General features: G+C 41.5%; 1 long non-coding RNA gene across 2 annotated transcripts; it reads right to left on the reverse strand.

Moving 5' to 3' along the window:
* Positions 1–7,678: 7,678 nt before the first annotated feature.
* LOC140684258 (uncharacterized) lies at positions 7,679–21,765 on the reverse strand. Of its 2 annotated transcripts, XR_012056243.1 has the most exons (3): positions 21,596–21,765; positions 9,410–9,556; positions 7,679–8,963 (listed from the first exon to the last, which is right to left on the reverse strand). It is a non-coding gene; the product is annotated as an uncharacterized lncRNA (long non-coding RNA). The 2 variants fall into 2 exon arrangements; XR_012056242.1 differs by lacking the exon at positions 21,596–21,765 and having other exon boundaries at positions 9,410–9,595.
* Between the last annotated feature and the right edge of the window lie 5,303 nt (positions 21,766–27,068).

Genomic DNA, 27,068 nt, shown 5'->3' on the forward strand with positions numbered 1-27,068 from the left:
CGGAAAAAGGAATTATTCATTTTCCTGGCCACTGGAAAGAATATAAACAAGTTCAAATTGTATCCACAGTTCCTTTGAGGAAGATATGGAGCATGACATTGTACAATAATAGTTTGGAGGCTCACTGTCTCCCTGTGCAGCAGGATCTGACTGGAGACTGCACACAGGCACCAGCCCAGACCATGACACTGCTGAGCAAGACAGATGGGAAAATGACATTGAGAAGGCAACACTGGTGCTGCATAACAAATCCAAACTTCTTCCAGAACATGCTCAACTCTGCTACAACTGAAAAAAAGGTCACTATCTTTAGTTAAAAGGTTTTCTTTTCCAAACCCCCGTCAGTTTTCAAAAGTATGTTCTCACTGAAAGTAGCCTTTGTGAAATCCAGAAGATGTCTTCAAAATAATTCTGTTTTCCGTACAAATGCCGTTCATGTTTAAAGACATCCTACTGATTTACCTTTTAGATGCAAACATCTGAGTGTATCTAATTACCTCTCTCTCACCTGAATATCCATTTGCCCAAAAGAATTATATTCATAGAATCAAGTTATGCATGTCCCCTGAAATGCACAAAAATGCACACAAAAGCAAAAATGAATGAATGCATTTCCTAATTACTGTCAATTTACAATTTCCTCTCACACAAGCTTTATGATTACTATATTTAACATAGTCCCATCTCCTCTTCATTTTCTCTCTTTTGCATTTCACAAAGTCTCAATAATAATTTTCATACCCAGCACCTAGAATCCACACACTAGGACTTTGATTTGGTAATCAAAACCTAAACTAAATAACAAATACTCATAATTTTGTCATGACAAGTCTTATCATCCTGAACAGAGGTGGCAATAGTTAAATGTCTGCACAGTGCTCAAGTTATTTGTGGAAGGGAGAAATACAAAAGAACAATTATGTGCCAAAATCACAGGATCATTTCCAGAAATTTAACTTACATTTTATAATGAACACTTCACGGTATTTTTTTTTTTTCTTGGCAAAGGACACTGTAAGCCTGGCAGCACTGAGAAACCTTCAGTTCTTCAATAGTGATGTACCTGTGACTATCAACATTTGGTTTGTTTTAAAGCAGACTCTTGAAGCCAATTCCATATTTATGAACAGAAATAGACTCCCTGTCATCCCATGACATCTGAGTATGAAGAGATCCTTTTTTAAGAAATGGGACAAATGCAAAGACAAACATCACTGATCCTTAAGACTAAAATCTTCAAAATTTTAAATCAAACTGTTCAATTTTCTGATGTTTCCTCAGGAATTATGCATTTGGTTTCTTTCCCCAATATGAGATACCTCACTTTATTCTCATCAAAGCTTTTTTCCCCAGTTTTGAGTCCACCATTCCATAACTGGTATTACCCTTTTTTTTGCCAGCTCTTTTGGCAAGTGCCATTTTTTGCAACTACATATCATACTTAGGGCAAGCAGAGTGTCATATATTCCCACTAGGACTATTCAGTAGGACATTTTTTCTCAAGAAATTTAAGACCTCTGAATTCACTTTCCAGGCTCCTCCCTAAGTTTGCTCTCCATTTGCTTTGGAAGACCCAAAACTTCACCCTGGAGTCCCCACAATAGTAATAGAAACTAACCTGTTCAACAGGATCTTTTCAAAATTGAGTATGTCAAAGATAAAAGAGATTTTCACCTCATTTTTCTTAATACACCCATGAAGAGTTTGCTGCTACTCTGTGGATCACTTACGACACTGCTATGCATACTAAGAGCAATCCCCTCACAAGATCCAGACAAGATTCCATTTTAGCATCTTCTGCCCTACCTTTCCAGAGATGGTACTTTCCCAGCAGGCTTGGAATTTGCCACGGTCTCAGTACTCCTAAATAAGCTTTTGCCAGGCAGAACAATCTCTTCCCATTGTGGTCTCCCAAATCCTTTTTCAAAGACCTCTTTGCAAAGGAATCTAAGATACTGATTTTCTGCTTGGCTCCAGAAGGAGGTAGCTGAGGGTTAATCATTCTCCCTCATTTTTCTGGCAACATGGAGTGTGCATACCTCATCACAGCTTTCCAATATCCACTTATTTCCAGTTTCTTCCTGCTTTTTGTTACAATCCTAGTACGTGTGCCTTCTTCACAATCCTGCACATCTATTTTTGTCTCTTCCTATGCTTGGGCTCAGGTCCTTCCATGGTTTTTTATTCCATAGTCTCCTGCTACACACCTGTACCCCTTCCACTTTTTGCTTCAAGGATTTGCAACAGCAATCAGTTTCCAAAGGCAGTGTGATAAACCATCTATATGTGACCATGACAAAACCCGTAGCTATAGTAACAGGAAGGCTTTAAACAAAACTGGAAAAATAAATAATCTGAGGGATATCACTCAACTGTTCCTCCATCCCCAAATTTTGCATGGTTCCATAAATGTCCTCCTGTGTTCCTTTGCCTGATTGTGTCTCCACCTAGCCCAAAACATAGTGAGATGAAAACAAAACTTTATTTTGCTTGGCTTAAGGAGGAAAAATAAAGAAATAATCACACACAACAAAACTAGGAAAAAGTTGTCTCTTCCCACCGCCCCCCCCCAAAAAAAAAAAAAAAAAGAAGAAAAATATATCTGTAAGTTGCAAATCCAAGGCAGAATTGTCACTATCCCAGCAGTAAGCCACGTGTTAATACCTGTGATTCACCTCACTGTCACACGGAGTTGGAGAGCCATTTCTGACAGTGCAGAGCAGCACAAGTAACTTTAAAAACACAGGTGCAAGCAAAAGAACCTCCTGCAGGTTCTTGAGTAGAACTCTTGAATCTAACTGGGCTGAATCAAGGTAATAAAGAAAATGCTTTTTTTCTAATAGTCATATATTTTTCATTCCCTAGAATGAAAAGGACAGAGTTAATTCATTTAAAAACTTCGTTATTTTATGTAAATTTAAAGAAACTAAACTATCTTCATTTACTGCAGTATTACCTTCCCAAAAATTATTCTTTCTTATTTGACCCTTTCTTGAGGGAGTAGGACTATTCCATATATCTTTTAAATACATACAAATGTGTTGCTCTTCTCAATAAAGCCCACCTGAAATAGATTTCCTTTTAATCAGTGAAGTAAGCAGCCATGCAACTCAGGAGAGAGAATTATGCATTTCAGCAAGGAATAGCCAGATAGTTGTCAAACTGGAATATTATTATATCTGATTTAATTTTACACATTGGCATCTCTCCATTGTTATTGATTAATGGTTAAAGCTCTCTAAGGTTTTTATACAACACTGTTATAAATAACTTATATTATTTAGAGACATAATGGATGTGATCTCTACAAATGATGAATTATATCCCCCTTCTTAATTACAATTACAGCATCCTCTGAAATCTAATTTAAATAGTAGCTAAGCAGATTAAATTCAAAAGCAAGAACAACAGCAAGCCAGTTTGCAAAATGATAAATTTATGCGGTTTTTCTCTCAGTGCCATAGAGTTTTGCCACAGAATGTTTTGTAAAGTATCATCCTTCTCAATATCTTATTAGTTCACTGTAATCTGGATTTACATATTGATTCATTCAGTTTCAATGTCAATCAAGACATGAACATTTAATAAAAAACAACTCTAATTGCTCCTCAGAGACTTAGCAATAATTACTCCCATATCATATCAGTGCAGCAGACATCTTTAACATGTTCTGGTTTTCAAGCATAACAATTGCACGTTTCTTTTGGGCACTGCATACTCCTCAAATCAGCGTTTCACTCACTGAGATGTTGAAGGCTGCCTTAACAGCATATCACATAGGGGCTACAGTTGATAAAATTGAAACTGTATTCTGTCAACAATAATTATGTGGGTGTTCTGCTCATTTCCTGCCATAGCTGTCCCATGGCAACAGCGCGAAAACAGCGCTCGTTTTTAAATACATAGATGATGACACATTTCTGGCTCAGGTTTGGCGAAGGCACGTGAAACAAAGACTTTTTTTGAGGAACTATCACAACTACTTCTATTATATGCAAATCTGGAGGGAATGTGCTAATTCCCGAGTGGCAGCTTTGCTGCAGTAGTGGCAGAAGTGGCCCGAGGCATTTCCAGCTTTTGCACTGCTGGCCATTCTCTCCACCCTCGGTGGATTCCACAAGGAATACCTCAACCGAAGGGCATTATTCCACTTAATCCAGCCTTTGGGGTTGTTGCTGCTAAGATAAATCAGATAAAATCACGCTAAAATGCCACATTTTACCAGAATTCTATCTGTCTGGAGTGCTGCAAAAAACAGCTGGTGGTATTGATGATTTTGTCATATAAACTCTGGTATGTAGTTATTATGGTACATGGGAAATCAGTTTTGCAATTTTCAGTTTTAACTGTTCTGAGAATATTTACTTCTCTAAGATTATTTTATGGCTTGTGAACCAAGAAGAATAACTATTGTACAGACAGTTCATAAAGCAGTTACAAGATGAGTTGGGATATTGCAGGTTTTACCCTTGGCTCTGCGAACATCTAAGTTCTGATGTAATAGGACCTGATAGCAGGATCAAGTGCACCTACAACTCCAGCCTTTCAAATATCAGCTTCACTGAGAAAAGTAGCAAAAATGATACATTATGGTTATTTTTTTCCTATTATGAGCACCCTGACTAAACTTGTTTCATTTAAGTTGATACTAATGCAATGAGAAACATCTGGAGATTAATGAAGTTGACCAGATTCAGGCTGGATTTTTAGAAGGAACTATTTAATAACCCACCATATGTCCCTGGGAGCATCCTTTCTTTTCATTTGAACACTCTAAAGGGATTTTAAGAACAAAATGTAGCACTAACAAAATGTAAAATCCACAGATATAAATGTATTTAAGATAAATCTATGATACAATTCAAAGAATAGAACAGTTTTTGCACTAGGGGAAAGAAACACGACTCAAAGTAACATATTGTCAAGCTGTAAATTGGACTTTTAACAAAGTCCGGTGTGCCTGGAATGTCCAGAGTGAATCTTACACTAGCCACAGATCAATTGTCTTTTGTATTGTCACATGGATGTAAAGGAAACCGGGAGTGTTTGCTATCAGCATCTGATTAACCACTGAATTCTAAGCATAGTTTGGGGACAAAGAACAATTTTATTTGATGCCAACCATTGTCTGTGGTAGGGAAACAGCATAGTTTTCATTAGAAGAGGATGAATTTTAATTCTGATAAAATGTGGGGATGAAATGCTAACTTAAGCCAAATGAATATTCATATAGGAAAGTGAAAATAGGTGTCAAGGACTTGCTGCACTTAAGTCCTGAGTTACATGAAAACTGTACACCATTCAACAAAACAACAAGGTTTCTAATGATTACTTTCCCCATATAATTCATTCATCTATTCCAGAGCAGTGTTTCAGGGCTTAATGGGTATTTGTAAAGCTCTGACTGAAATGCACTCTCAAAATGCAAAACATTAGACCATTTACAATGAATGAAGCAGTGTAGATTACTGGTTCAGAATAGCCACTGCAGCTCATCAACATGTGCATTTGAAGGGTGTTTTACTTCACCAGGCCCCTGTTCACACTCCTGTGTAGCTGAAAGGCTAAGTGTGCTTCCTTCCCACTGAATCCACTCTGATGTCCAGGGACAAAGGAACAGTTGAGGAACTTTCTCTCTTCTCATGTTTCACCCCATGTCACCCATATTTTCCCCATGAGGCAATCTCACATCGCATCTCAAAGAACTACTTGGAGAATAAACAAGATTAAGTAGCAATAGAATGGTCTGGGTTGGAAGGGACCCTAAAGACCATCTCATTCCAAGCCTCCCACCATAAGCAGGGACACCTCCCGCTAGACCAGACAGCTGAAAGTCCCGACCAGCCTGACCTTGAACACTTCCAGGGATGGGACATCCACAACTTCCCTGTTCCAGTGCCTCACCACCCTCACTGGGAAGAATTGTAGTCACCTCTAGCTCCTTGTGTGGCCATGTTTCTTCCTGGAAGATGAGCTTTCTGAATCAGAAATTCAGAAATTTCTCAGAGATTTCTGACAGTGTCTGGTACAACAGATTCTATGAGCACACATGGCAAACAGGATAACCTCATGCTTCCATCTGCTTGATGGGATTCTCCTGCCCATCACTGCAGTGCCATTGCAGCTGTTACAGATGCTGTATGCTCTTTAAACTAGATAAACATCTATAGAAAAAACCCCAACATTTTCAAATGTTAATTTTCTTAAACTATATTTATTTATCTTCTTTGTACACTGTGATAGTTGCTTTATTGCTGTTAATAAAATCTCATGTAACACTGATGGTAAAGAGTAGTCCCAGTAATTCTAAACAAAATCCAAGTCTTCATAAGACCAGATTTTAGCAGGAAAAGAGAAAGATCAGGCAAAATAAAGATTCTGGGATGAAGTAATCCTTCTTTTCACATTAACTAATTGTTGCCCAGACACTTTAATTCTACATCATGCTGTGCACAATAAATGAGAAGTCAGAAAAGGCAAAAACTTGGCTTTTAATATCTCATACCTTTCTGCCCATTAGTTCATCTCTCCTACACCTGTCAATGGTGGTTATTTCTACTTTCTTATTTTCCTCATACACACCCTCTACTGCATCTTGGGACACAGGAGAGGTGTAGTTTATGTTTATATACATCAATGCCAATGTAAAAAAAAAAAAATCAAGCTGTCAGTGGTTCATGGCAGCCTCCTGGGCAGAAAAGAACACACATTATTGTTACATTCTTTTTATTAAATTAGCCATCTTGGAAGTTTAATGTCAGTTTTCCTTATTAGCCAGGCATAGTAACTAGTTTGGCTGAAATATATTCTAATAAGGGGTTGGTGTGGAGACTGAAGGAAAAAATTTGAAAGCAAAAAAATTGCCCAGAAGAAACATGACTGAAATGCCAGATTATACCAATTTCCTCAGCAGTACTGTATATGCAGATAATATTTATAGAAACCAGCATCTCTCAGAAATAGGCATCACATTAATTAAAATGTGTTGTAGCCTAAGATTACATTTTATTAATTCCTGTTTGCAAGAAGGTCATGTCTAATGATTTCCTCTTGGAGTTACTGGTTTTAGAAATCAGACCATTAAAGATTTGGATTCTTGTTCTACTTGTGAAATTACTCAGATACTTGCAAACACAAGTGCCAATTCTCTGATCTTTTGGTGTTCTTTTTAAGTTTTTGCCCCAGTGGGATTTTCTTCTTTTTGAGGGAAAACAGCTGTACATACAACATCAGGAACTGTAATTAATTTTACATCAGTCCAGAATAAAAGCCATGTGTTCAGATAACCAGGATACTCCAGCATTTCAAATATTCGGGATAAATTACTGTAACAGATCAGTACTGTTCTCAATTGCATTATCACTGCATTCAATGCACAACTGCAATTGTGCTTTACAGCTGGCACAAATACACAATTCCTTGTGAATAATTAATGTTGAATTACACTGTAAATGTATATTTAAGTATTCATGACATTTTACAGAAAATCATGTATGCAAAGTTCTCCTGATGAATTAAAAAATAACCCCTACCTTCACTTTAACACCTCAGGGCATGGGAACATCTTGACCACTGTCAAAGAGTATGTTGAAAGCATATATTTTAAAGCATTTTGTAAGCATGCAGAAGCTCTGGAGAGAACATTAGAGTGGCTAGATGGACAGGCAGAGGCACAAAGAAATGTGACCAATTTATTTGCTTCAATAAAAGGCAGTGGTTTGTCCTGCATCTGTTCAGAATACATCAGTGTCTAACATCACCAGAAGCACTAGCACATGACACACAGCACATTTCACCCTTCTAAGTAATATTAATATAAGTTCAAACCCTTCTAAGTAATATTCATTCATCACATTACTGACCTGAGTTCACAGATGGATTGAACTGAAGGCAGTTAACCAATTAAACATGAGTGGTCAGTGCTGTGGAAAATGGGGGAGGACTTTTGGAACTTCACACCTATTTTGCACATCCTAAAGATTGCTTAGTTCAATTTCTCTGAATTTTGGGCAATGTGAGCATTTATGACTGAATATGGTGATTGAAAGCATCTTGGGGAACTCACACATGCTGTAGTTCTGTGTTCAGGGTTCATTCTTGTGGGTGCTTTTAAAGATGCATCTTCCTCGTGCTCAGACACAAGCTTAGAAGTCTCCTGGTGATTAATGCAATATATTGGCACAAGAAGTGCAAATATTTGTAATCAGGTCTCACCCGGGGTACCTGATGAGCAAAGCGCAGGTACACCATGAAAACTGAGGAAAGGGCTTACAGACAGGTAAGGGGGAACAGGAGAAATGCAGCTCCTCCCTAACACAATAAGGATCAGGACAGATCTCCAGCATTCTTTGGATTTTGCTAGTTTTACATGTCCTGAATTTGTTCTACAATTTAAAAATTCTCTTGTTTTGACATTTGCCTAAGAAAGAACGTCATTCCTAGCACCTGCTTTTGAGTTCCTGCAGAAAAGTCTCTCAGTAAAAGTAGCTGTCATCTAAAGAGGTAGCAGATCAGTGTCAGAAAACTTGTTGATCAACTTCCTTCACTCCTGTTCCCTTAAGAAATGAGTTCTGAAAGGCTTCTTCAAGGAACAAGGAAAATTGTTGCATACCAACAGTCACAGGCAATGTTTTCTAGAAAATTTTAAGGTTGAGCATCTGCTAAGGTTTTGTTCACATAAAGAAATCTCAATGTAACTAAATTCATTTAGCAACTTGCTTGGTGAAGGGCTACACTCCTGCTGTGAGGGCATGTCAGTTTATTCAGACAGCCTGAAAACCCAGATGTGTTGTTTTTACCAAGAGCAAGGGCACACGACAGAGGAGGATCTGTGCAATCTGCAGCTGGGGCAAGCTGAGGGCACAGCTCCAGCTTGTTACCAGTCCCACATGGCCAAAGTGTCCTTGCCAGCAGCACAGCAACAGTGAAAATATCTGAGGAGCTAAACAGCATCTCTTCTTTATCTGCAACCAAAAAAAAAAAAAAAAAGTTGCCGTTCTTTCCCCAGGCCTCTAGCTTGGCTTTTCTCAGTCCTTGCAGGTGACATGAAGCCCTCAAACATTTCTCTCTTCCCACCTGCTATCCCCTTCATTCCTCCCCTAACCTGACCTGAAGTAAATCCTGCCTCCATACTTGACCACTGCAGTTGCAAAATGTACACTTGCTATCTGCAGTCTATTCTACAAAGCTTCGATATCATAGTTTGCCAGATAAGAATGTGAAAAGAAACCCATATCTTACGTGGCCACATTGGCAAAATGACAGAATATTTTGTTGGCTTACTTGGCGGCTTTCAGGGAAGCAGGGAAATAAGCCCAGCGGAAAAACTTCCCCGTGTGACATGCTGCATCTTCCATATGGCCCTCTGCTATCCTGGCTGCACCAGCACAGGCAAACTGATAATACTTACAAGTGTGAGATGTGCAGGTTTCATAACAGCATTCCAGTGGGAGTCATTGTAACCAGTTTTAGGACAGAACTTGTCAGGTTTGGGAAAGAGACCCAGCGCTGTTGCACCTGCGACAGCAGAAGGGTGGATGCAATGATCCAACAGGCCCTACATTTCAAAGGCAAAAAAAAAAAAAGAAACAACCAAATGAAGTCCTGGGAAATAAAAAGAGCCAAGCCTCAGAAAGAACAACAGCAGAACAAAGATAGTTACACATTAGCCAGCACACGTGCTCCTGTGTGGCTTCCGTGGCTGGATTGCTGGAGCTGCCTGAGAGAAGAGCGTGAGGCAGCAGGGCCACGGCAGCCACTGCCATGTAGGAGCTCCTTTGCCACACAGAATAAAAATACATTACAAAGCAAGAAAGGAAAAAGGAAAAAAGGTCTAAAAAAACAGCCTTTCTTCATCCCCTCGCAGTTTCCCAGACACCCAGCAAACTTTGAACAAGTGGAAGAAGGGAAAAAATATTTTCAGGTGTGGCAATGCATCCACAATTCCTAGTAGCAGGCAAACTGAGCAGGCTACAGTGACCATAGAGGCCTTAATTCACCCAAGGTGGTACTGACAATGTGCCATGAAAACATGTGCTGGGAGATCAGTCCTATTTGGAAGAGTATAAAAACACAGGAGAGGCAAAAATAAATAAATAAATAAATAAAAATAAAAATTAAAAAAAAAAAAAAAAAAAAAGAGAGATGGAAAGTAACTTGTCTAAAGGATGAGTCAACATTCAGAGCAAAAGCAGCCTCCTGTGTCTGCTTAAGCCTGATGCCCTGTCCTTCCTGCCTGGGGAACCTTTCTGTCTGGCTTCACTGCCTTCCACCTCCAACTCTTCAAACAAAAACTGTCCAGCCAGGTTTTTTGTGGTCTCAGGACCCAGGGGTAGATGCAGAACAACACAGAGCCTCTGAGCCAAGGAGCTCAGATCAATACACAGCTCATTCTGCACAGGTTACAACATCAACCAGCCTTTCTAGGCAGGGGAGGCTCACAGATCCCCAACAAAGAATTGCACAGCAACGTATTTCACAGGCCTGCAGGTGGGAAAGGGAAGAGAACAATGGATTCATTCTAAGAAGCAGCAGTCTTCCACATCCAAAAAACGTGCTTCAGATTTGGGAAATTCTGTGAAGTGGGGAGGAGCTTCTTGCTTGCAATATCCGCTGTTTACCTGGAAAGGGAACCCACCTGCTTGACAGCCTTCTGCAACCTGCCTTATCATTTCCACTGAATGAGATTTCAAATCTCAGGCTGAAAAGAATTACATGCAACTTTTATAGCTGAATTAAGGCCATCTACAATTGCCAGTATCTCTGAAGAGGGGTAACACTATTCCTCTGTGTGTAGGAGAGAAATTTAGCTGTAAAAGAATGGGCACACTGTGGATAATTTGTGAAGTTTGTTTGTGCTTTACTAAAATTGCTTTGCAAAACAGTCTGATTTACATTTGGTGGCATTTTTCAAGAATATTATTGGCATAAGTGTTCAGTATACCCCTGCCAAAAAAAACACAACAGAAAATTAACATGCAAGACAAAGAGCCAAAGACCAAATCAAATTCCCCTGGGATTTTCTTAGGAATCAAAAGCCACTTGGAGTAAACATTTGCCAGCTCAACAGTTTGAAATGTCCTATACACATCTCTCTAATAGCCTCTGTAATAATTGACAGAGCACAATACCTAGAAAAGATGCCAGCACATCACAAATATGAGGCTGTTGACAGGATTAAGCATTATCCTGTCTCACCAATGAATAAAGAAAATAAGAAATGGAACTATGTAGTGTTGAATAGCACTAAGATACACTTATGACAAGTTTTTGGTGTTCTTTGTGCACGACAGAGCTTCACTGAGAAGGTCATGCATGAATCCTGAAAAAAATGGCATTACTACTGAGGAATGCCAGGCAAAGCAGGAAATAATCTTTAATTAATTTGTGAGGAACTTTCATTTGGCAGACACAGTCTGCCAAATAAAGACAGAACAGTAGCTTTCTTATTAAGCTGATAAAATCAACCAAAAGTGAAGAAATCCCATAGTCAAAAGGCATTAGAACAATGTGTTTTTACTAGGAGATGTAATAGAAATCCACAGGGAATCCTGGCAATGCTCACTGGGTTTTTTTGAAATCAAAGGTATTTCTTACAGAAAAAAGGATGAATCTTTACGTTTTCTGGTCTTACAGATTTTGACTCAATATTTGATCTCAGGCAGAGTAAAATGCAAGTAGAATCAAACTAATTCATTAGTTCTAACAATTCAAAGTGCTGCACTTTGTCTTTTCTTATCGCTATTATTGTCTTTGTAATTTCATTTCCAATTGCCACCTCCATCTCCCACCGGCTTGCACAGGTACTAAGGGATATTTTTGTCATTTGTAAAATGCTGGGGAAACTCGTGATAATAGGCACTTCATAAACGTCAGGTGTTATTTTAGTGAAACTGGGACAAACTGCTAGTTTCAAACATAATTGGCTACAATGGAAAAACTGGAGCATCTGTAGAAAACTGGGCCATGGTACGTGTGAGGTGCTAATATTTATCCTAATTTGGCAGCTTTGCCTCAGTTCATAGGAGCTCACCCCCATGCACTCAGGTGTGTGAGGAAAAGAACGTTAAAAGAATTTTATCTTTATTTGAAAGTGCTTCCTGGGAACGGGAAGCAATTCAGCAAATCAATGTGTTTGTTTTTCACATCCACAAGCCAAAATTTAAATCTCACTTAAGCCTAAAGGGAAACAAGTTGGGTGATTTCAGCGTAATCCCTTCAGAAATGTATTCTCTTCACAGGAGCACTGCTCAGCACAGTAGCAGCTCTGTGCAGGAGGAGCCTCACACTGAAACATTAGAACTGCTACAGTTTAGGTTAAGAGGGAGAGTCTTTATTGGCAGCCTTTATAACAATATCCTATATAAATTCATAAATAATCTTAGCATATTGACATCCTGGAAAGGAAATATGGAAACTTGCCTTGGAGCTGCCTGCATTAATCTTCATTCTATCCTGCACTGGCATCTTTCCCAGTTTCCTATGCCCAAAGTTCACAATGTCTGTTTCCAAAGGAACACACTGACCCTTATAGAGAAGAGCCCAGAAAGTCTGATTTGCTACTACTTTTAAATTTTATATCCTCTTTTCCTAAAACAAGTAGGTTCTGAAGTGCAGCTTCTAATGAGCCAACAGAAAACAGCCTTAATGTGTAAAAATTTGGCATGCAAATCCGATGACTAAGGAATGTGGTTTGATCACACCACTGGCCTTTATGGAGAGAGAATAAAGTAGCAGTATTCCATGGAGCTACAGCTCATGGTCCAGTCTCACTAACATGGACCAGCACTGGCCAAAGCTCTTTGCCATGGGCTCTGAGCAGCTATGCAGGAGTGGGCCCAGTGAAAATCTCAATAAAGTTTTCAGTCTGCAAACTCCTTGCCACAGCCAGCAGTGATTTTGCCTTTGTGAAGCAAATTTTAAACTCCACGCGCCCCCTTCGAGTAAGGAAGGGAGAGGCGAGATCAGAGCCAAGCAGCTGATTGATAGCTACAGTGCAGACACACTCATAAAGAAGTTCCTGGAAAAATAAAGTACTGCATGCTGTGAGACAAGGAGGTTCAAGGATTTCTGTGCAGCAGAAGCACTTCACTCTTCCAGGAAACTGCCGCAGCAAAACACTTCTAGTGGATATGCAGACTGGCCAAACAGGGCTCATGTAGCCATCAGAAAAACGCCCTCCCTCTTGCTGAGACAGGCTGACAAGATAACAGCCATGGTACCTGTTTCATAAGTTGCCATGGTACCTGTTTCACATATGGATCTCTACCAAAACTTTAGGAGCCTGGAGTTCACCCCTCTTCTCAGCAGAACATGTGCACAACATCAAATCTCCTTGCATACCTCTGATTTGTCTGCTTCCCTTAGAAGTCAAGAGTCCTGGCACCTGGGTTTGGGAGGACATTTCCCTGGCATAGCTGCAAAATCCCCAGCTCCCCCTCTGCTGAAGTGGAAACCCATGCAGGGCTGAGTGTCCTACCAGCACATGCACTCCGTGCATCTCCTTGAAACCCCTGGCAAAAGGAGCAGAGCTTGCTGAGGGCTCCTGGGGAGAAGATGCACTTGTCATGTCCTCAAACTGAAGAGACTGTCACCAACTCAAGGGGACATGTAAAACAAAGCCTGCTTTTGGGGTGTGTATAGAAATCTATAGGGACACCTGACATGGGCAACCATGTCTATCATTATGCCTACCTCTGACTACCCCAAAATGTCTTTCCAACATCTTACTTTTCCTTAGTGGTGATGGTGAAAATTCATTTGGGGTTACAATGACTACATAGTTTCCATACTAATCAGCTCCAAGGTTAACAAAGAATACTGCCTGCTGTTCTTGCTTATCTAAGCTAATTTATTGAAATTAAGTTATTTTACCTGCTGCCCTCTGTGAAATGCATTCAGGGTATTCCTCAACAATCCATTATATTAGTGTCTGGGAAAAACAGCAGCAGGAGATAAGACTAATACCTTCTAAAACCTTTCTAAGCAAAGCTCTCCTGTAGCAAGGTTGTTACCCTGTGGCTCCTGCCATATACAGCACACACTGTGCTAATGGAGATGCAACACTAGCACAGATTCTAGGTCAAGTTTCACACACTTCTAGCACAGCTACTGTGGATTTAGGCTGGGAAATTTGAAAGAAAAGCTCGTCCCTCACTGATACACTGGGGATGTGAGGACAGTGTGAGATGACTGCCTAAATTAAACACAATGCAATTTTTATGCACTGGAGATCAAGAATACCTTTGTTTCCAGCATTTTGAAGTTTTCCCTCTGAGGCATGCTCATAATTCCCACTGATATCTACAATACAATCCAAGCCCCAATTCCCATTATCCTGGCACATTGCTTTCAGTGACAAATGACAGAAGACAACAATAAAAGGGACATTATTAAGGCAGGTTAAACTTCCCACAAGAGTAAATCTTAAAATATGTATGTTAGATGAATGGACACAGAAACCATTCACCTGAGGTTGCCTTTATTACTCAACTAAAAAGATATCCAGGAAAAAGATATCTAGGAAAAAGATATTTCCACTGCTTTGGCACAAGGCACAGCCTGCATTTGCTCCCTAAACACCCTCATTTTTATACAAAGAACAGGGGCTGGTCTAGCCAAAGTTGCCCCCCCTGTGGCTGACACAATTTGCAGTTTGGCTTTATCAGCTCTGCGTGGGAAAGTGAAGACACCACACCCAGGCTGCTCCTTGCAGCGCTCCTGCTCCTTCTCCCACCCTGCCTGGAGCTGCTGCACAAAGGACAAGCAGCCAGGGCAGGCTCAGCACGGAGAACTCCGTGTTGGAGGCATTTGCCAGCCAAAGCCAATGCCTGCTTCAAGCCTCTGGTGTTATGAAATAAAGGAGTGACAGCCCAGCACACATCCCTGCCTTTTGGGCATTGTTTTGAGATGAGGTATGCAGCGCAGTATTACCAACCTGCATCTTCAGACCTGGGTCAGTCCCTAAAATTAACAGTAGCAGCTTAGAAATATTTTTATTTTTAAAAAGTTTGTTTTCTGATCCTTGGTGTTTTCCAGCCTTAGGTTCACACTCCTGAGACCCTAATCACCCTCAGGAGAACTGTAAGCATTTCATTTTCAGACCAAATCTGGCAGCCTGGCCTAATCCCATGACTCAAGGCTGCTAGAAAAAAAAAGGGGGGTGAGGGGGGTATGGAGAAGAGTATTAAATACATAATAAAGCATGAAAACTATCAATATCCAATTCAGAATTGTATTCTACAAAGGTAGCAGCCAAAATTACTGTATTTCTAAGAACTATTCAAACACAGCAGAAAGCAAAGTTTAATAAAACCCCGTGGGTTTGCATTTTACCTGCAAACACTCTGGCAGGGTGAAAGGCCAGGCAGAGACTTTACTTTACCTTTTTTGGAGCATCTTTGTTACTGAAGGACTGAAATTTTGCAGGATTGAAATTTCAATGTATGGGAATGGGAAGCAAGGGCAAAGGGAAGCACACACAGACAGAAGCTCATGGAAGGGCTGCCAACACAAGCAGAGTAGCTCCAGAATTTATTTCACTCTCCTCTCATCCCAGCCATGCAACAAACCAGAGGAAGGTCATCTTATGATTGAACACTGGCCTGGAACATCTGAGTTCAGTTCCCAAATATTTCATAAAGTTTCAGACTCGGTTGTCATCTTACAAATATACAAAGGAAAATAATATTTCCTTTCTTGCACTCTTGTTCTGTCTTTTTTATTCATATTGTGAATCTGCCTCTTAATTGCTACTTAGCAAAAGGAAGCTCTGATTTTAGCAGGGGCCTGTAGCTGCTGTAACAGCAAATCATAATCTGAACCAAATCCCACCTCAAACCTTTGCAAAAAGTTCAGCTCTGGATCTGCCTTTAGGAGCAGGAGCATTCTGCTGTAAACAGCCTCTGAGCCAGTTGTGAGCAGACATCCTGCAGTTCTTCTTCTTATTCTTAGTTCTTGTTCTAACCTTTAGCTTTTTGACTAAAATACTTAAAGAATCTAAAAATACAGTGTGAAATAAATCACGCTGCCTAAAATTCTGCTTTCCCGCCCCTCAAATTTTAGGCCTTTTATTCTGAAATGGAAAAATGGCAAAAGCAACAATGAAAGGGTGATTATTAATCTTTGATCCTGAGTCACTTTCTCTTACAGAGCCCTGTTTTTCACCTCAGGAAGTGTGATACAGGAGCACTCCCACAGCCTGATTAAAGGTCCAGGTATGGGGTCACACAATGCACAAAGAGAGCTGCAGAGTTGCAGAGAGCAACGTGTATTTAACGTGTGACTAAAGGCAAGCACGATAAAGAAGGCAATAATGAACATTCCTAATGATTGCCATAGCCGTGAAACTGCCACAGAACTGTTTGAGGTAATTGTGGTGAGAAATGGAGTTATTTGTTAAGAAAGAAATGGTCAAATCTGTTTTCCAGAGTGCTAGCCTGGGTGATTACAAAACAGAACTTGCTGGGAATGCCAACTTGCTGGAAAATGGCAGTGTGCCCTCCTCAACTGAAAACAGCCAAAGGCACCTAGATTTTACTGGCTCACCCGAAAGCTGAGGAATTAGAATTGAAAACAAGCCAGGTGAGGTAGCTAACAACTGGGATTTCAGGTTTGTCAGCAAAGAGATGCCTCAGAGGAGGGTCAGAGGTTACACCTGGAGATTTAGAAGATAATGACAGAGTTCAGACAGGCATCAAACCCATCTGGTCCCTCAGAAAGCAAATTGTCATGAAGTCCAGTTCTGAAAAGAACAGCTTGGCTAAGGATGCGAAATTCGTATACTTCCTAAGGAAGGTGCTCACCCTAGCTCTCCCTCCTTAAATGAAGAATTAGAAGAAATATTTTAAATATATATATATATATATAAAAGTCTGATTTTTTAAAAAAGCCTAGAAACAAACCAGCTGTTGCATGAGCCCCACGCAATCCTAGGTTATTGAAACAGCAACCCACCTGCAAGCTCTTACTGCTGCTCCCTGTAAGGATTACTTTTATGACAACAACTTCCCTTCGAGGGAATTGCAGCTCTCTGAAAAGCACTGAAATTGCAGATGACAACAAAATTGTGTCTCTCGGAGAGCAGGCAGTGCAGGGAGAGCAGCAGACTTGCAGCCAGCCCATTTTGGGAATGGCATCCGAGCCCCGCATTGGGCAGGAGCCTCTCTTTTCACCAACACAAAGGCGGACGTGTGAGCATGAAATCCACTTTGAGCACTGCTCACAGAGTTGAGTCTAAAGACTGCTTTGGCCTGGCCACCATGAGGAGCTGCATTTTGATGTTCACGCTGTCAGAAAATACCTTTTTTCTCCCCTCCTACTCTACCATTCATTGGATTTTTATGTTCTAAGTCGCTTTAGGAATCCAGCTTAAGAATTTCATTCTCAGTATCTAGAATTTATAGTTTCCAAAAGGGAAAAAGCTATAAAGATTATAGAAAATCAGGAGATTTGCTATTAATCTACAGGTCCTCCAAGCGTTCTGCATTTTCGGCCAGACACAAAAAAAGCAACTTTCTTTTGTGAAGTCATAATTTACACTCAAGCATAACACTGACAAATTTTTAAGGTGATAATCTGGCAAGAACTGGCAGAACACAAGCAAACAAACAACACAACATTTCATATGCTTTTTACTAGATCTAACAGTGATTCAGGCTGTTTCAAGAACTCTGTTCAGTTTGTCAGCTGATGAGCAAGCTTCAATTAATCTAAATAGAAAGGCTTAATCTAAACACAAAAGCTTGCTCACCTGCTCTGTCAAGAGAGTGGGGTTTTGTATCTCACAAAGAAATTTTGATTAGACAGAACATAAAGAAAGAGTTTCAAACCATTTAATAATAGAAACTGTTAAACAGTATACAGTTTTAATTCAGATCTGGATTTAGTGAAAGGTATTCTGGAAAGTCCTAAAGTATGAAAATACACTGGCTATTAGATATAATGTGGGCTGTTGTGCTGAGAACAGTATATGAACAGGATAAAAAAAAAAAAATTTGTGGCCTTGTTTCTGCATGTACCTGTGGGAAAAAACCAACAAAAACCAAATAAATCCCAAATAACCTCTATTTGTGAGGGCTCATGAAAAGCTATAGATCTATAAAGCTCTGACAATCCTTTGTCTCAACTTGCTGCATATTAGAGATATATTTCACATTCACATTTGACTTAGAGCAGTAAACAGCCAGTACAGTTCATGCCCTGTGTGACTCACAGATTGTAGTCAAATACACTGTTTCACAAAAGGGGTGTCAAGGACACTCGTCAGCATTCTAGAAAAAAAACCTAGAACCGTCTCTGATGTTTCAGACACTAAAATCCCCACGCACTTGGTATCATCATTACTTAAAGCACTGAAGACACTTATGGCTACCAAAGACGAAATGCAAATATTTCAGTATGGTGGCTCTGCATTATGTTATTCTTAACCTTTTCTATTTTTCAATTTCTAAAAAAGCTGCTGCATCCATCTACTGTACTGGAAAATTCAGTGGCATGAATGGTTCTAAATTTAGGATGCAGGACACTGCAGCTGCGATAGCATTTCGGAAGTGGAAGGCATAGTGGGTACACGACATATTTAGATAAGAGAACTATTTTTAGTCAAAATGAAGCTCAGTTTTGGCTACTTTAGCAAGTGCACTAATTTGGCTAATCAGTTCAGATAGACTTTATCCCAGCTCCCATTCTCACCTACAAGGTACTGCACACTGTGACCCTTTCTCCCTATTTGTCTTTTAAAAAATGATGGGTAAAGCAGGAGAAGAGTAATTATAAACTTGTCACATGCATTTCTGCTACCCCTTCCTAAGCATTCAGTGGCAGATACTTGGAGAAAGGCCAACAACCTGTCTAGACCACTATACTCTGATATAGTGCAGTCATGCTCTCCTCTCACCCAACTGCTTTTGTTGGTCTCCTCCAAATGGAGCAAATTATCTGCTCATCCATTTCTGTTAAGCTCAAGATTTTATTCCACCAACAGAGTGCTATCACTCTTCCACTTACTTCAAGCTTAAAATGTTGCCCCATGACTAGATCATTTTTCACCTCTTTTTTTTTGTTAAACCCCCTAGCAACTTCTCCCCATTTACATCCTTTTCTCCTTTAAGCACATCTTGTCTTCAGAGTAATCCAATCCTGCTTTCTTAAGCCCGAGCCTGGCTTCTGTAGGATCTCGATTTGACACATACTTGCCGTGTCATTTTTAGATAGCAAGTTCTCCATCACATGGAAACAGATCACTGACAGCTACACAGCAAAGTGGCAGTTTTAAGATCAGAGTCCAGGCTTTCAAGTCAGAAGCTATCAGGCACATGCTTTAAAAAATTTAAATTTTTATTGACAGAAAAACGTTTTTAATACATTTCAGTGAAATTCAGTAATTTGATCAAGACTGAAAGCCGTTATAATTTGTAATATTGAGACAGAATTTCATCAACAAGCTGGACACAAATTAAGGTTAATTATTTCCAGACTAATCCATACCAACTTCTCAACCAAAAAGTTTAATTTTTTTCTTCTTTTGAGGAGAAATTTACAGTCATCTGTTTCAAGTACTGCTGCAGCTCTGGTCTCCAATCAGGAAAGTATAGGTGCAGTGACGCTATTAATCGTTTCATATAACTGGGATTTTGGCATCTGCCGCAGAGCAGTAGATTTGTGCTTCTCCAAAAGCACAGAGCTCAGCAGTCTGGGTTACGTGTTTAAAAATGAAGCTGGGTGCTAACAAGCCTTACCCAGCATTCAGTATCCACAGAGAATTCCCAGTCTGTGGCTCCACAGTCAGCTCTGAAAATCATGGAATGACCTGGCTTGGAAGGGAGACCTTAAAGATTATCCCATTCCAATCCCCTGCCATGGGCAGGGACACCTCCCACTACCCCCAGGATGATCAGAGCTCAATGCAGCCGGGCCTTGAACACTGCCAGGGATGGGGCACCCACAGCTTCTCTGGACAACCTGTGCCAGTGCCTCACCACCCTCACAGTAAAGAATTTTTTCTTAATATCTAATGTAAACCTACTCTTTTTCAGTTTGAAGCCATTATTCCCTGTCCTGTCACTAGATGCCCTTGTAAATAATTCCTCTCCATCTGCCCTGTAGGCCACCCTGCCCAAATAAGCACACATGACCAGATTACTCTCTCAGAGAGACCAACTAAACATCACTGTTTTCAATGGAGTCACACTGGAGGAAAAGACAAAAAGGAAAAAACATATTTAGATTATCAGCTGTATGATGAAATTCTCAACTCCTTGAAATTTTCCAGAGCCCACAGTCATATCAATGATGCCTTTAAGAAACTCAGATCTCAATACCAGAAATTAGGCCCCATTCATTATTTTTATCCCTTAATCCTGCTGAGCTCCCAGAAGATTTGTTGTGCTGCATTTGAATTTCTCTTGCAGTATTTCAGCGTGCAGTATTTCGATGGAAGAGTTCCACTACCCGAGGCACACTCTGCCAGCTTATTACACCAACACTGCTCTCTTGTGGCAGACGCTTAAAGGGAATGCTCTACACTCAATTTAGCCAATACAATCCAGCGGGATAAGGTTATTTACAAAGCACCCACCCATAAAAATCGATGCCCATCTCGATAGATAAAACAGACAAAAAGCAACAGCAGATCGTTAAGTTTGTCTTACTGAATATGAAATATTCAGGTGTTCATCCTCATGTCTCTGTCACTGCCAGGGCTTTGCACTGCTTTTGCAATTCTCTTTTCTGAACTTTTCTACCGAGGTACCTTTATCAGACTGAGCTTAACAACCATTCTGTGCAGTTTTAAATGTCTTTCAGAAATTAAAATCCACTCCTCAAAATGAAACACCATTGTTTCTATCAACTCTCACCATTACCTGACGATTTGAATTCACCATTTATTAAAAAATTACTGTTTCCCAGGCATGATTCATATTAGCAGGCTATGTAAGACAAACTGCTAAATGCATTAATTTTCTTGATTTGAAGAGTGCAACAAAGGCACAAATTCAATGAGAAGGAGACCAAGTATCTACAAGGTTGCCTAGAAATGGGAAACCAAAATTGTAGTTCAATTAGAAAACTAAAGTGCCTAAATCATCCAGAGTTTTAATGGATTTTTTTCATCTTCATGGCTCTGAGAATATCACCAATACCCTACTGGATCAATTAATCTCTGGCTAAGCATCAGCCATCAGATTTGCTACTTTTTTATTATTTGCAGACTAAAAATGAAAAAAAAAAAAAAAGTTGTTTTTTTTCACAATGGTAGGAAATACTAATTTGTGTGTAGCATGGACATCAACTATCAAAAAGGCAAATACCCCCTGGACAGGCATGCAACAGCACAGAGCACACAAGTCTGACACTTGCAGTGATACAGCTGCTATCACAAGACACTCATCTAAAACAGACTCACAGTGTTAGTGACACTTTGGCACAACAGGCTCATGGCATTACAATGAATTCCTAATAAAGGGTCACGCTGACACAGGCAGAATTTAGACAATCCACAACATGGAAAAAAAAAAAATCAGCTACATGTCTGTACCCCAGTGTGATAACTCATTGGTTTGTTTTTTAATGCAATGCAACACATTCAGGTACTGACCAGAGCTGAGTAGGTGGGATCACTGATGGAAGCAGGTGCTGGATTTTTACCAAGTGACAGCTTGCCCTTCTTCTCCTCTGCCTTTTTCTTTCCTGATGCACCATTTGACCTGCAGAACTCATAGCTGTTTTATATTTGTTAGCAGAAACCAGAGGCCTCCAAATGCAAATCTCTCACCCTGGCCAAGAGCTCAATTCAGCCTCGCAGCTCCCACGCCCTTTACCATTGGATCTTGCCCTATCCATGGGAAGGATTTGGATATGCTGCACCTTTTGCAAGCAAGTTAATTGAGCAGCTTCCCCAGGCAGCCCCCAGGAATCAAAGCCTTCTGTCTACTCAGCTTTTCCAGAAAGGTCATGACAGTGATGCCAACGCTTGTTCATCCCTCCCATTGCTTCTGCTCTTTGTATAAACACTGGACAAACAGCCCTGCCAAGGCCAAGAACTGCAACTGGAGTACCCAGCCCTCATGGCTCCCGGGGGGGAGATGCAGGGAAGTCACTGGCCCAACACACCTGCAACAAGCCCAGAGGAAAGCCCAGCAGCAGTAGTGCTGCTCTGAAACTCCAGGATGACCCAGAGCTGAAGGACAAGGGTTTCTGTGGTGGAAACACTGCCCTGTTCCAGCACACACAACTTTTTTTTTTTTGCCACAGAAAGATGCAAATCCTTAAAAAGAGTCCCAGGCTAAGGCTGATTTTGCTTTGTCAGTGACAACCCACCGTGTGACAGAACACAGGCGTCCGGTGTTCCACTCAATTGTCATGTTTTGATTGCATCTGTCACACACTGGTAGAGCTTCAGGTTGAGGGAGATGATGAGCATTTAGTTTTCCTTTCTCCCAGCTCCGCACTGTATGCCTCTGCAGGAATGAACTTGTCAACCCAGATGCGAAATGAATGAATGGCTTTTAATCACTTTGATAATGTTAACGTTATTGCTTTGACAGAATAGCAGCAGATACAGTTTGCTGATTCAGCCACTTGTGTAACGATCTAATGGGCTTTTCTGGCTAATGCCATGCTCTAAAAATATACACCGGACTAATAGATGAGCCTCTGCTATACTGAAAAACAGGCTCATTAAGACAATTCCTCTGAAAAGTGGCATTTTTATGACAAGATACTGAAGCATTTAATTACCCTCTATCCTGACAGAGCTGAAAGAAATTAATTAAAGAGAAAAAAACCCGTTTGCAGCAGTGTAGCAGATCTTGAGGTAGGAAAAGATGCCAACAGTCAGCAGTGTAAAGGCAAATCTGAGAAGTGTGAGGCTGCTTCCCCAAAGGAAAGAGTCTGTTGATAGGCCACAGACTGCCCTTCATTTACACCGAGCAGAAGGCCAGGTTCTGAGAGGGGAGTTGTCATTACAGCACAATTAATTTTCCCTGCTCTAGTCTGTGGCAGGAGAATATCGCTGCTGCTGAAGGACGGGGAAGCCGGAGATTTGGGAAGGCAGGAGAGACTTGGGTGATATTTGAGGTAAGGGACTTGTTTTCACTGTAGAGTTAGCCCGGATTATCCACCCTTAAGCTCATTCCCTGCTCTCCAAGGGTACGTAAGGAGAGGCAGAAGGTGTGCTCAGGCTGCAGCGGGCACAGGCAGCTGGCACAGGGCACGGCTGTGCAGGGCAGCAGCGCTGGGCGACGCCGGGCACAGCCTGCTGCAGATGGCATTAGCTCAGCGTTGCTGCTGGCCCTGCCATCAGACACAAAAACAAACCTTATGCAATCCCTGTCGCTTTTGAGGCAGAGAGCTGCTCCAGCCTTTGCCCCACTTCCTGACAGAGCTGTTTGTGCAGCAACATGGGAAAACAGATCAGAGAAAAGACTTGGAATTTCTTTTTTCAAAAATCAACCAAACAAGCCCTCTACTTGCTTTATGATTTGGTTTTTTCCTTCTCAAACTCTATTGTCTCTCAGTCCAGCTCAGCACCCTGCTGCAGCAGCAGCCTTGCTGACACCCAGAGAAGGGCAGAGGGGTAGGAAGAGGGGCTTGTGGAGGAGACTGCTAAATCCTGCTTAAGCAGGGTTGGTATCACATGAGAAATCCACAGCCTGGGTTATCCCCCCTGTAACCCCAAGGCACATTTCCTTACAAAGAGTTAACACTTAATCAGGCTAAAGACTTTTGCATGTGAGTGCAGGCTAAATCAGTGGCCTGGCTGCAGGGGTGAGGACAGGCCCACAGTGACCAGGAGTGGAGCAGACAGAATTCTCCCTCCTGCAAAGAACAGCTTCACTGGGCACTGAGAAATCATCGACTGCTCAGAGTAGTGGCCTTTAGGTCTTGCCTTTACAGCAAGTTCCAGGCTTAACAGAGCCATGAGCCGTGGCCTGTGTGCCACACACAGATGGGGCCTCCAGCCCCAGTCCTTTCTAGCAGCTCTCCTTCCATCTCTGTCACGGGCACACGTGGGTGACACAGCAGGGAGAAGAGTCTCACAGAATAGGTGGAACTGCAACTGCTCAGACAGCCTGTGCCAGCTTATCCAACAATGAACAAAACTGATTATTTTAACCTTTTTCCTTTTGCTATTTCGCTGTTGGATCACTGTTCTGGGTCAGCAACGTGTGCCTGGCTCTGAACCCCTGAGAAGCCCGCTGATGTGACCAGGAGAGCTCACATCCTCCAGAGCCAGAGCTTCACTCTACCCAAAGCAGTGAAGTGTAACTCTTTGCATTTTATTCACGTGTGTGCATGCAAAAACTGGGTTTTTTCCATTGTTGGCACAAAAGCACAGCCACACAAATCTGCTCATTTCAATTCTTTAGAGAATTTTAAAGAATTCTCTAAATTTTAAAGAATTTTAAATACCACAATCCCAGCAAGCAAACAGATACGCTCTAGGAGCCCTAATCAAAGGCTCAGTTTGAGTCACAGCATTAGAGGGCAGCTGTAGGTATCGGTGTCAGTGGGAGATGCATGGGTGATGGGACACCACCAGTGCTTCAGCCAAGGGCACACCTGCACCCCTGCCATCCCAGCAGGCACACCTGCATCCCTGCCATCCCAGCAGGAACACCTGACCCCCATGCCCTGCTCCAGAGGCATATCTCACCAGAGAGGAGCTTACAGCCAGCCAGTGAGGCATGGGACACGCCTCTGTGGCTGCCACTCTGACCTGGGGACACCCAAAGAACAGGTAATCGGCTGCATCGGTGAGCGTGCTGCTGAAAAAATCAAGAAGCAATGAACCAGACGGTCCCCCTAGTGCTTCCTGGCCTTTGGCTGTCAGTGGGAAGCTGGCATGGAATGCCCCTGCTCGCTGTCACCCTGCTGCCAGCAGAGCAGAGGAGCCCCACACCTGCTGCACATTCCTGCCTGGCTGGGAAAGGTGACCCTTCCTGCCAGGAGAGAGAAGGCAGCAGCTCCCTCTTGGCCAGAGCCACTCCTCACTGGCACAGTCAACACCTCTGTCCAAGATGTACATCGTTTTTATTACTGCAGTTGACAAAAAGAAGCAGCTGTTCAAACAACATATAGTGGCAAGTGCTAATGCTTTGAGGAAACATAGTCGACTAAAAAATGTTCAGCACATCCCTTCCCTCCATCACAGAGGATAAGAGAAGGACTGAAAACAGCTGAGTGGACATAAAGAGCTCACAAATGCCTTATTAATAAGTGTGTTGGATCTAATGATCTGTGAAACTGGAATGAGATTATTTGGATTATCTCATTAAACAAGAATAATAGCAATAGTAACTGGGTAGTAATTAAGAGTGGGCCAATCCAAGGACAAACTAAGTAATAAGGCCAAAAGGCTCTTAATTAACACTCCGCTTGTTTGTGCCTGTATTTCTACACCCAGAATTTATGAAGAAACTAAAAACAGTGGCTAACAAAACTGCCTGATTTTAACAACCAGAAAATAAGCCATTGGCTACCCACACCTGCATGGAGGATTCAGTTTGAAGACTAAATGACTAAAAGGTGCTATTTGAGCAGAGCCAGCCCTGAGGAAACAAAAACATGCAGCCAAAATGTTAAACTGATTCCAAAGGCTCAGCAATTAGCAGCCAGCTCCGGGTAAATCTGCAGGGCAGGAACAGAACAGAAACAATCCATAATCTCAGCCTTTCTCAGGTTTTAACAACCACCAGCCATCTCAGCCTCCCAACAAAAGCATAGCTTCTCCTCAAAGCTTGAGAGTCATTCCTGAAGGCTTCAGTGCATAATTTGAGGTGAAACAGCACATGAATTTTACCTTTAAGGCGTTGTTTATACGTAAGAACAGGACATCTCTGCAGGCTCACAGGGAGGATGGGGCATGAGGGATTAAACATGACAGAATCAGCCTAAGTGGCATTAGGTCAAAAGGTCCCTGCTATTGAAGCCTGAAGTAATTACTGTTGTGCAAAACCCAGTGCTCCCCTTGCTTTCCCTGAGTACTCCTTACTTAACAGGAAAAGCAGGCACTATCAAATACAGTGCAGTACTAAAAGGCTTTCCCAGGGGATTGCATAAATGATTCTAAAAGGTGAAGACAAACTGCTCTGAGGCCTTGACTCTCAGTACTTTCCTCTCCTGGCTTGAGGCAGCACGATCTGGCTTAATGCTCCCAGGGTTACTGAGCCCAAACACACACCAGGGACTGCATTTACCAAAGGAACTGAAATTCAAAATGTCGGGACACAAAACATTGATCTACCTTTAAGACTTGGCTTCCACATACTGAATTATTAACATTAGTAAAGAAAGAGAAAGAAAAGAGTAATTGAAGGAAGGTACCCTGAAGAAAGGTGTCTTTGTTACGGGAGTTATTGCATCAAGAACAGGAACTGCACCCCTACATAACACACTCATCATTCTCCATGGAGAACAGTGCAATTTGAATCTTGCTTTTGTAGCAAATTTGAACTGTAAAAGAACTATAGGAGGGTTTAATTATTTTTTTTTTAAAAGACAATGGCTTACAGACATTTGAAAGATAAAAAGAAAAAACGATGCAAACCCAGTGACTGCTCAATTACCCTCAAGGGTAAAGAGGCAGATTAACCTATGAAAAGCACTCAGAGTAATTCAAGACTGAGGGAAGAAACATTTGAACAGTATTTAAAAGGGAAAAAACTCTACTAAGAAGTTTGGGGTCCCTCCGAGAGGAACTACAACACTGGCAACTATAAAACTAATTATCCTAATTTTCTGTTTGACTTGCCCCTCACTAGGCTGCCTGGGCTGTAGCCTGTGTCCATGCTGGGCAATGTCTCTGTGCCAAAGCCTCTTTCTTTCTCTTGGCTGTCCCCCTTTTTCTCCAGACCTATGTGGGTCACATAGCAGGGAGGGGAGGAGAGTCTCACAGAAAAGGCATTGGTGGCAGCAGCCTCCTGCTACCGGGCCACACCAACCCATCTCACACACAGTTTTCCAGATTTGCTGGGTTGGTGGCACCAGCCAGGCAAGGAGGGAAAGCTGCTGAAGTGCCAAGCACTGCGTGAGCTGCGTGACCCACACACCCACTCACTTCTGCGCTG

This window comes from Taeniopygia guttata, chromosome 5 (genome assembly GCF_048771995.1).
Source record: "Taeniopygia guttata chromosome 5, bTaeGut7.mat, whole genome shotgun sequence".
Classification (NCBI taxonomy): domain Eukaryota; kingdom Metazoa; phylum Chordata; class Aves; order Passeriformes; family Estrildidae; genus Taeniopygia; species Taeniopygia guttata.